At 38.0% G+C, this 12,142-nt stretch overlaps 1 protein-coding gene across 1 annotated transcript in view; it reads left to right on the top strand.

Annotated features, from left to right (window-relative positions):
- Positions 1–12,142, top strand: part of ZNF407 (zinc finger protein 407) — a 362,003-nt gene that overhangs the window by 336,560 nt on the left and 13,301 nt on the right.

Raw genomic sequence — 12,142 nt, 5'->3', positions numbered from 1 at the left:
AAAAAAGTATGATTTGGAGTCAGTGTTATACATCATCTGTAGGGGACAATTATGTTGGCATGTGGGAGGTTAATGTACACACTCTAGATTCCTTTGCTTGATTTGCTGTTTTCTTCTTCATAACTCTAGGTAAACAGTTTGTGCTGCCATTTAATGCACAGGTTAAGTGTAGTTGGAGGCTATTATACATCATTAGAGTAAGTAATATTCAGCTGTGGAAGAAAGATGGAAGCATTTCACTTGTAGCCACTTGGACATTTCATTTTTCATCTAGTATGCCACTGCAAAAATTAGTTGTGGCAGGCCTGATGTAATTTATAGCCTGGTACCCTGAAATTAAGCAATGAATCACACCATTTTGGCTGATTAGAGTTAATGCATTTTTCCTGATGACATATTTTGTAAAACAATGCAGTTTATTCTAAACTTTGCCTTATCAGACCCAGTCATTTCTCACGTCAACCTGTGCAATGGATTGTGCCATGTACAGTGCACTCTATCACCAGATTTCTTTTGTTATTGTACCGTAGTTATCTTCCAGTTTAAAGCGCCAGCCTTCCCTTTCTTTCCTAATTTTCTCACTAGAAAACATCAGCTTTACTCTTCCTCCATCCTGCCCCTCCCTTCCATTCTCCAACCAGACAATTCAGAAGCAAAACAGAGAGTAACACAATTCAATGCAGCTTGATTGAAAGTGCAGGGTGTAATGATCAAGTGAGTAGAGACCATTGGATTGTGCCTCAGGCCTCTGTGCTCTGGATCTGGTCAATAACAAATTTATTACTAATCAAATCCAATAAATACAAAACAGCATACATTTATTTTTATTTGGCACCTAGCTGGTCGCAGAATAATAATAAAACAGGTAAGTCAGAGATTGTCTTTCAGAAGAATGTGCTGTAACTGGTGCGTACTGCTCTTAAAGCTCCTGTACGTTACAAGCAGACAGTCAGTCCCCAAGAAGCCTTCCTGTGTATGTCTGATTACTAGTGGGCATTGTGTCCCACTTGCCTGTGGAATATATTAATGGTGCCAGCTCTTGAGTTTGGAGAATCCTGTTAGCTGAGATACTTTGTGATAGGGAGAGGTATCGCTGCAGAACAGGATCTATAGGTATTAGTGTCAGGAAGAATAATGTTTTCCTTGCCCTTTCTCCTGGGTTATTGCATGGGTTATACAAAGACTGGGATGAGTTAATAGAAAACAAAGAAACTAAAGGTGTTTGGGGAGAGGAGCAGAATCAACAACATAGCTGAGACGTGAATTTTACTGTTACCAAAAATAATGTGCGACTGTTCTTTCCCCCCAAAGCACTAACATGCGTAAGAGCACATGACATAATCATTGCAGGCATCTTACACCATGTAAAACCAACACGGGCAAACAGTGCATAGCTAATGTAAAGCTGACGTTCAGTATCCAGGATTTTTGTGTATTCAGATATTTTTGTACGTGTGTGCATGAAATTTGGCTAAAACTTCTCAATGCTGCAATTTGTTACGCAGACACGTTATGAATTACAAAGTGTGTGCCAAAGATACAAACTGAAAAAAATGATTGGGAATCTTTAACAATACGAAAAGTGCAGCTTATGTAGCTTGAAAGCCAGGTAGTACAAAAATTCCTTCCTACTTAGCTGCTGGAGTCCCTGTATTATTGAATGGTTCATGGAAAAACCCAGCAAGAGTCTGCAACACGTAGGAGAAAAAGGCAGCACACCTGCAAGACTCCAGCCTACCTTGTTCACACCCAGGATAGGAGAACATGATTTATTATCTGTCCCTTGAATTTCTCTGAGCGTTCTGTCTAAACTTTAAAAGCAGATTACATTTGCGATTAAACCTTAACAAATGTTGTTTTAACTAGACTGCAATATATGTTATTGACAACAAGCTTTTTTCCCCCCTGAAAATAACATTGGTGCTTAGGCATGCAATTTACAAAAATGACAAGGAAGGGTGGTACTTTTCCCAAGGTGAATGTGAGTTGACTGATTAGCTGGTATTTTAACTTAGATTCTTGCAAATTACAGACATAAGAAACCCTGCAATTTATATGTACTTTAGAAGTGAAAGCTTTAATCCCATGATTCATGAAAGTAAAGTGGTAATAATTTAAGTACCATATTTTATTTATCCCTCGGAGTTGTCAGCTGATACCAGAAGTATTCTCACTATTTTTGGGTTGCTGCCTTTGGCCACCTAATTGCTTCTTAGGAAGTAAGAGGGAAATTGCTTATATAACTACATGGATTGTCTTTGGCAACGTCAAGCCAAGGCATCAATCAGTCCATCTGGGTAAAATCACAAGCTGACTCCAATATTGCTAAATATTTATACTGTCAAATACACACAGACATCCAGATGAAAAGAGGCATTCATTAGGAATGCTCCAGCTTGTCAGTTTAAAGATGTAGATTAGAGCAAAACCTCCCACTATGGTACTGAGTGCTCAGGAAAAGTCTATATTTAGCCATTCTGAGCAATAAATATCATCATATTGCCTCATTTAGGTAAATAGAGAATAAATATTGTCAAGATGATCTAGAGATAATGTAAACAGATCCCTGTTCAGAGTCTGTGTTACTAGGGTAAATTCCAGGACATTGGTGTGCTGCTGATGCTTTTTGGTTTAACCCTTTTTCTTAATTGCATTCCCCTCCCCTTTACAGTAACAGTAAGATTTGTTCCTTGCAGATGAGAAGGGAAGGGGGGGTGTGGGGGGAGAGATAAGGTGAGGTTTCTTTTTAAACAAAAGGTGATTTCAAATTCTAACTTAGTTATTGCATTAATTAGTAGTTTTCCTCTAACATTTTCCTGGCACTGCTAAAGCCCGCTGCTGCTGCTGGAAAATACAGATATCTGTAGCAACGCTGAAGCTCGTTCCCGAGTTTAACACAGGAACTGACAAAGCCCATCAGTCAGAAGAACATCACAGCTCTGAGGTTAAGACATGATTTCAAGAGTACACCCAGTTAAGACTCAAAGTGGAATTTCTTTTATAGCACATTTTTTTCTGGGATAAGATGAGGCATATTGTAAGAATAAGCAATGAAAGATCAGTACTTCGATGAGAATTAAGTTACTGTCGGGCTTCAAAGTGGGTGGCTTGTCCTGACAAATTAAGAGTAAAATTTCTTCATGTACTATATACACAAAAAAGATAGCAGAAAGATTTTTTTACCTTTTGGGGAAGGCCTGTTCCTCCCTCCATAGAACTGGCACCTTGGAAGTTACATACAAGGAGAGTGGTGACTGGCGTCAAAGTTTTAGTTAATTACACTAGATGATTTTTTAGATTAATAATTAACATCTCTCTTTATAACTAAATATCTGTAATTAATCAGCAAATCATAATGTGGAGACTAATTAACTTCAAACTCAAATCTTAACAGAAAATCCGTATTACTATCCAGCATCATTAATTACTCTAGTAATCAAAGTTATCCCTCATGGGATTTGACATAAAGCTTTGGAGGTTTATAAACCAAGCTATTATCACAAAAAAAAAAAAAAAAACACAACAAAAAACAAAAAAAAAAGAATTTGAAAGAGGCTTCAAATAGCATTATAGATAACTAAAGTATTAGATTGGAAATTTAAACAAGTTTTCATTTTGTCTGTATTACATTATCAATAATCCACTTGCTGAAGCTGGGTAAGTAACTAAGAGAGTACGCTTCCCTTCTCACCTTGCGCGTGTGGGGTTTTTGTTAGCTTTTTTTTTTTCCTTTTGGAGATACGACAGTGATTTCTGTCAGAAGATTCATTTGTCAGTGTCTTTTAAAAATATGCCACACTTTCTGGTAGCTTTTGCTGCCATGCTATCCATGCTAGTTAGCTTTTTAAGAAATGAATTAACAGCCGTTTATGTCCTGGCATTAATCACAAGAAAGTACCAAAAAAAAAGAGTCGAGCTCTAAGATCCAGAGAAATCTTTAGCTGGTGATTAGTCGGTGTTCAATGGGAAAAAAAGGACAAAGCAGGGCTGTTATGCCAAAAAAACCTCACCCCAAACAAATCTTATTTTAATTAGCCTGGACATCACAACTAGAAAGATTTGGAACGTGATCATTTTAATTTTTAATAAACGGGAAAGCCAATAGTACCATTGTAGCACACTGAAATCCCTTAGCTGTTTTTCATTTAGAAAGTTAGGAGTTAAAATTGTGTCTAAAATCCACATTTCAATTATTTTATCACCTAATCTTTCCAAGTACGCATATCCGATACTGTTCTTTTGTGTGGCAGCTGTAAAAATCGTAAGCAATTTTTACTGTCAAGAAAACTCTGAATAAATAGAGGCTGTTAACTTAGGCAGATATCTGAGGTTATTTGGTGGCAATCAAGAACTCACAGTGCTTCAACTAATGGGTTATGATCAGAAACTGTTCCTAATAGCCAGCTAGACGGATCTGAATATGAAGATTTCTATAATTTTGTTGTCAGCTTGTGATGTACTCTAGTGCTAATTATTTGGAACAATTATGTTTTCCTAATAACAAAAGAAGAAGCAGTGAATTAAGCAGGCTTACCTTCAGATCTTTAGATAACAGTTTAAATGCACTTGCCATTAAGAAATAACATTTCTTTTTCCTGTATGGAACCCTAATTATTGAAGATGCTTGTCTTTTAAAATCTACTTCTTCCACTTCTTTTAAGCGTGTTCAATGTGTCAGTTTACACTGATGACTTCAGTAACTAGTATTTTCTCAGTCTTAGGTTTATGCCTGTACCTCCCATAGACTGCTTACTTCATTTGGTTATTCAAAAACCATAATTAGTGCAGTAATTAACATGTGGATCCTTCAAAGGAAGACTGTTAGAATCATGGGACGTCTCTCATCATTCTTACTGATGTATAGATGATAAAAAGACTTAGGTTGAGGTGACAACAGGATTTGTATTACTGCACATTATCTGAGCTGCAGGGAAATTCAGACAGGACCGTGGTCCATGGAGTCTTTCCTTTTGAAAAAAGTAATTATCCACACCGTTTCTATAATGTAACTAGGTGTTATCCTGCATTTGCAGCTGTCAAATCATTTGTTTTAAAACCATTATTTTATACCTTACGAATACTTGAAAGTTTGGAGTTTTGCACATTATCTTTTAACCAATTACAGAAGTGGGGTGCAGCAAGTGCAGCAATAAAACCAACAATAACAGTAATTTATATCAGCATAACAGGTTCTTTCTTGACAGCTGATTTCAGAGATGTTTATGGTAATGTTAAGTTGATACAGTTGTAAGATTACATCCATAAAGAAAAGGCCCAATTTCATTTTGTTTATTTTCCCGGAGAAAATATATTTGTTTGTTTGTTTAAGATTCCAGATAAGTGGAATCTGTTGCATTTTCAAGCCACAGTAAATCAGCTGTTGGTATTTGAGTCTCTGTATGGGTCACATAAATGCATTCCAGTATTTCTCGGAGATGCTTATAGCTGATGTCTTCAGCTTCGATATACAATGTTTTAAATTAGCGCATTAAGGAAATTCACGTTCTTTCATTCAGCCTTTAACTTTCTGTAAGTAGTGGTCCTCTTTTTCACATTCACTGACATATGCCAGAAAAATTCAGTATTTTACCCTACAGGCAGCCCATGGGACTGGGATAAAATGGCCTCTATACATAGGGTATGACTTTATTTGCTAAAGAGGTTATTTGAAAAAGCCCTTAGGGTACTGCTGCCCTTTTGTCCCTCAAACTAGTAGGGGGAAAAATATAAAAGGAACTACACAGTAATCCCTTGTAGACAGGTGACCTTAAGCCAATTCCATACTGTAAGGTTTGTTTCCATTTAAACTAAAAACAGACAAAGAAAAAAAGTGAACTACAGGTTTTAATCTGGTGCAGAAACATTGCGATTTTTTTTACTGTAAATGAGTATCAAATACAAAGAAGTTTTACTGCAAAATCATAAAATTTAGTATTGTTCTATAAAATTTAGTTTAATGTTCTATAGACAATGTGTCTTATATTCTAGCAAAAATAGCATCTGAGGGCTGATGGAAATAAACATAGCCCTGTTTTTTTTCAGGCAACCTGTTCAGGATTTTGCTTTCCTTACTAGTGTTTAAATCCTGCGAGTACAGCCTAGGATAATTAAGCAAAAGTATATAGACCTTCTGATTCCAGTAGCAGTATTAACGTATTAAAAATTAGTCAACATTAGGACCTAATCCAACAGCAATCACATTTGTCCTTCGAAGTTCTTTTTTCCATCCTTCTTAGAGTTGACTGTTGAAGTTAGCAGAGCTACAGTCAAACTAGATGAGAGTCATCACAGGGTCATGGTCCCACTGCAGCTGCACCATTTTGTGGTGGTGTGTTTGGTGTTTAAGCCTGCATTCATCCATGGTAGTTTTACAACAAAAGCCACCATAGTATTCTTTGTATGATGCAATCAGCTGTCGTTAAATACGTACCATCCCGATTAGATATTACTTTTCAGAAAGCAGTCTTCAAAATATTATAGATTATGAACAGCAGCTCTGAACCCATTTCAGGATAACCTCTAATAAGTCACAGGTGTGACATCACTGAGCACTGTAATTAATGGATGTTATGCCACTCCCTTGACTTATGAGTTTTTCAGAGACTTTTAATTACTTTTGAGTTTAAGCCATTCTGGCAGAATTTTGAAGGAGCTCCAGTGGCAGCCTGTTCTGAACGAAGCTGTTCTAGCAACATTTGGGAAAAAGCCACTCTGGTGGCTGAAGGAAAACGTTTCAGCCGTTCTTCACGCCTGGTAGTCTAGAGGGAGGTTAAAGGAAACAGCTTCTGTCGACTGCTGCAGGCACTTAGTTACTGTGTTCCCTTTCTGCATCTGGGGAGGAGCTGTAAATTTGTGGTCAAATCCATATATTATATAAAATAAAGGAGAGAAAAACACTGAAAAGCCAAGAATGGCTTGAAGGGTGATCATATCAACCTGGTTTTAGGTATAGAAAAGCTATTGTTTTGCATAAGAGTGCAGACTTCGTCTAACTGATAGAGTAAATAGAAAAGAAGAAATACCAGCATTTATCACCTATCAAGAATGAGTTATAAATGATCACCAGTTAATCAGCATTTAAAACAGTATTCTTTAATTTCAGTGCCAAAATCCAATAGCAGAAGAATTTCACCCCTCGTACCCACGCACGCACGCACACCAGAATGCACATATCGTAATATTAAGTTAACTCAGGTGTAAAGCTTTGTGCTCTAAACAGCTGAAGCTTCATGTCATTGTTTATATGCACAAAACACACATATTTCTCCATATGTTGGCACCATATTGGTGTTATCACCATGGCATTGCCTCCTCCTCAGATGATCTTTTGTTATAACATTTATTTTTGTGAGGCAAATAAAATATAGTAAATGTAAACCAATTATTTAACTAAATTACTTTGATCGTGGGAAACTGACAATTAGTGTTACGGCTTCTCAGCAGTGAAATCCACCCAGTAGAGCAGCCTGTGATATTCTGTATTGCAGTGTAAGTCTATCTAGTGCATTTATTTTGTGTAGCAAGCTGTGAGAGAGGAGGAAAAAAGTGCAGGAGATGAGTGAAGTCCGTCTTGATGAACTACTATTCTGTATTTGTGCTTCGTGTTGTAAGTTCTTTAGTTTTTCTAGTTGATTGTTAATATATTGGGACAGCTCTTCACAGAAACCTTGATGACTGATGTCAATATTTAAAGCATATACACGTGGCTGCGAGATGAGCAGCTAATTGATGAACGTGTTAGAGACCTGCCAAACTACTGTTTGTAATTTTGATTCCTAGTAAATGTTGATGATACACAGGTTAGTTCAGTTACCTATAATAACTACCCACTTTAATAGTTCTACCTTTTGCACATGGTTTGGGGCGGGGGGTCAGGGAGGAGTGTCAAAATTATGTTCACCGGTACACCCACATGATTTGGGTTTATTCTCAAAGCTTGAATGCATCAACCCTTCCATGAAATAGCTGTGAGTTAGGAGAACATTCTGAATATTGTCATGCAAATGAGGCCACCAAACATACCACTTTGCTTCGAAATTGCTCTGCAGTGACAAGTAGCTTTTAAAACCGGAGCAGGGTTTTCCAAGCTAAGTGGGCAACCCTATATATCCTCTGAGATCCACTTTCTGAAATAAGTGCCTATATAGGAAGTCCTAATTCCACATCTGAGTGCTCAGATTGGCACTTGACTACATACCCGTACATCTCATTTTAATGCAGATTAAGGTGATCCTTTATGCTTGAGTATTGTGTTTCTCCCACATTCATACAGTGAAAAAAAAAAACAACCAAAAAACAAAAAAAAAAAACAGAAGATGCATGTAGCACTGGGAAGTTGAGTTTGATCTGGAATTCAGCAGCTCTTAAAGCCAAAGTTTTGTGATATATGAGTTCAACCGGTACAAACTTTAATTAATGCTACTGCAGCTTCTCAGCAGTACTCAAGAACTTAGCCAATAGTTCATGAGGAAAAAACAGGTCCTCTCCTGCCTCATGGCTCACAGAAAATATCTGTAATCAGGAACTATGTTAATCTAGTTTCAGGACCAGTTTCAGAATTGAGAAGAAAACATGACAGTCACGTAGTGACTATCCCAGGCCATTCAGGAGTAGCTTTTAACCAGCATCTTAATGCCAGTTGGAAACCAGGATGGATCTCAGAGCACTGGCATTAAATGATGAAGAATGAGCAGAATCCAGATTTTTTTGTTGTTGTTTTAATCCAAAATGGTATTAATCACTTTGTGAATCAGTGGGAATTCTGTCCATGTCCTGAACGTGGCCACGATTTTACTCTTAACCTCTGACCCACATTGTTCCATGTGCCGTGCACTGGAGATAACAAAGCTGTCGATACAAATCGCAGGGCTGTCATAGGAATGGAAGTCCTGGATCTGCTGGCCAGGTGAGGATTTATAAAATCTGATGGAGACAGCGGGTACTGAGTTGCTGCAATGCCAGAACAGCCGGGCTTCTCAAATCCCCTGGGGCCCAATGTCAGCTATGTTGTCAGTGTGGTGTTGCATGTTGCCTCATAAAAATGCCTAATGGTCTTTTAAATACAGATTTGAGTATCTAATTTGAGGAATTAGCGTTAGAAAATGTAGATCTTAAGGACTGCACAGCCAGTTAGATCTCTTCCTTCGTGCATCTCTGTCCTCAGAAGTAAGAGCTTTCCTGGGACGACCAAAGTTATGGAGGGAGTTACTTTCACAGCTGGGCTTTCTGGTATTTTCTGCATGTTTAAATGGTACCTGAACTTTACAAACCAAATTGTCCTCAAACCATCCCAACGTATAAATCTCTAAACATTCTGGTCTAAAATACTTTATGTTGGTGTGAAAGGGGTTAAAAAAAAAAAAAAAAGGAAGAGAGAAATGAAAATAAATATTTTGAGTAAAAGCTATTGCAATCGCCTTTATTTTTTTGTTGTGTTGGCTACATTTGGCTACATCTCCCAGCGTCTTTTGGAGCTATTATTGGAGTAAAGCTTGGTGTTACATTTTCTTTTATTACAAGTGCTATTTATACACAAATTGGAGCAGATCATGATGCAGCAAAGAACTTTTATACTGCATAGATTGTGCAGCAAAGTAGTGCCTTATCAGCATTACATGTCTCAGTGAGGAATGTTATGCTGTTTTAAATCTCGTCATTATGATCAGAATTTAGAATCTAGGCACAAAGATTTTACTCAAAACTTTTGAGCTAGGCTGTTGTCGTCTAACTGCAAATGAAAACTTGTTCATGATAATTACACAAGGGGGATTAACAGAAGACCCACACTACATGTACTGCTTAGGTGCAACTCCGTATCAGCGAGAACATGGCTGCATTCATTTTTGCTGGCTTGCTGTAGGACAATCCCAGAAATAATTGGCAATACATTGCCCTGCTGCACTTAAACCCCTTGTCTACAAACATGATGCAAAGTGAAGGCGGTTGAGGTTTCATAAAAGTGAAGCACATGGTGTGACAGACCCATCTGTGCCAGCTTTATAAAACAAAAGTGCCCAATTTTATCATCATTGCCTTTTGTTCTGCACAACGCTATTCACGCGGTGGTTTTATGAATGCTTGCCGGTAGAGTCTGCAAGCCTCGATTTATCTGACTGCTTCCTCTCCTGTGCTGTCTGCTCCCAATTGCACTGCTCGCTTCCCTGCCCCCACGGTTTCCTCTCCTTACCCAGCTCTTCTCCCCAAACAAATCCGAGTGAGAACCTCCTAGCAATTTTCCAAGGTTCTGGGCTCAAAGACTAAACTAATTTGTTTTTGAATTGCAGATCAAACATAAACTGCAAAGAAGCATTTAATCAGTTAGGAGAAGCAAGGGTATGGCTTGTTTAAGTCCCAGAATCCATAAACCTGTAATGATTTTATTATATTGGTGTCAGTTTTCATTATTTTCATGAATGGGTATTCCCTGCTTAATGCACAATATTTGCATCTGATGAACCAACGAGTTTAAACGTGGTTTGTTTTAATGCTTTGTGAATTTGCATTCAAATTCATCAGGAGTAATTCTATTTGAAATCACACAGGGCTAAACACAGTGGTTGTAAATCCATTTGAATTGAGATGCCAGAATCAGCCCATTAATCTACATATCTACAATATAATTTTTGTATGGTCGGTGGGCTTTTGTTCTGTTTTTTTCGTGATGAGGCAGAGGGGATACCGAGCGCGCGTGTGGGAGGGAAGTGTTCGGGGAGGTTGTGATAAATTGACCAAGAGGGAGTATATCTTTGTTATGGAAACTGGTCTGTGAAGGGAACATATGAAAGGCCAGAGACCATGGTTTGAGCGTGTCTGTCACTGCCACTTGAGGTAGTTGCACGAGGAGAAAGGAAGTCTCTCAGATAAGCAGGTTTCCTAATATTTAGGATGATGGAGGTCGTCATCAGCACCTTCCATGCAGTCTGCAGAGTATCAAAGTTCAGCCAGAGCTTGGAGCAGCGCTGCAACCTGCATTTAGTATTTTAAGTCCTCTCACTACACACTCTGTTAGCTTAGATTTTTCTGTGGTCTCTTGTTAAAAAAGGAATTAATAAATGCAGCAAGGTTCCCCTCCAACAGAAACAGGGTCATTTCAGAAGGAGTGGATGGGGGCTATGTTGTAGCAAACAGTGCTTCATTTCTTGGTGGCTGCAGAAGAAACCTGTACTTCTTTCAGCACCTAGAGAATGGTTTTAATGTCTATGTTCTTAAATATACTGAATTGTCTGAAATTAATATGTTTGTTTAAGCCGGTTAGTTACCAGATTTGAAGGTGCAGAAATCATTGTCTGAGAGTGCAAAGATTTATCGGCGATATTTTCCACAATATACATTCTTCTTAAATGTAATGAAGAGTTCTGATAAAACTGACTTAAAAAACTACAAAAATGTATAGTTATATACATAATGTACTTTAGCCTTTTAAAAGGAATATTTTTATACATTTATTTGAATAGCTGATAACTGACATGGCATTCAGCTGATACTTTCGAACGCATTCATACAGTCATTTTGCTTAGTTAGAATCAGATTATTTCAGTCAGAGAGATACATTTGGCGGGGAGCAAAAGTGATTTTTCGCTAACTTTGTGACTGCCTTCCTTGGGGACAAGCAGTACTGTTTTGGCCCTTGTAAAGCAGAAATTAAAGAGTCTAAGTCTCTCTTTTAAATATGTCACAGACTGGGGCTAACTGAGAGTCCAACTTAGAAAAGCATTTCAGCCTATACTTAGCGTTAGCTATATGCTTAATTCCCAAAAGCCTAACTACAGGCCCCTTCTTATGCACTTGCAAGAATCGTGATGATCAGGAAGTCTACCATCTGACATCTGTGAAATGAGCTGGTAGACTTGAGTCTTTTTCATAATGAACCAGTTTCCATCTCATAAAATTCTGTAATTGCAGATGGTATCAGTGGACACCTATGACAACCTCAGCAGAGGCTGCAGCCCGGCATTCCTCATTATAGGATATATGGACACTGAACTCCTCTCTGCTCATGAACATGGGGTTGATTCATTGACAGGGCATTATCAGGAAAATTGCAGTGAAGTGACTAGTGCTTCACTGTGGGTAAATGGAGTACCTCAACTCTTGGACTTGACAATAGGCTCTTCTAAGAAATGATAATGCTGTGATTAAGACA

This window comes from Tauraco erythrolophus, chromosome 3, assembly GCF_009769465.1.
Source record: "Tauraco erythrolophus isolate bTauEry1 chromosome 3, bTauEry1.pri, whole genome shotgun sequence".
In the NCBI taxonomy this organism is placed as follows: Eukaryota; Metazoa; Chordata; class Aves; order Musophagiformes; family Musophagidae; genus Tauraco; species Tauraco erythrolophus.
Note: the sequence above shows the minus strand (reverse complement) of the source record. Positions and strands in the feature narration are given on the sequence as shown.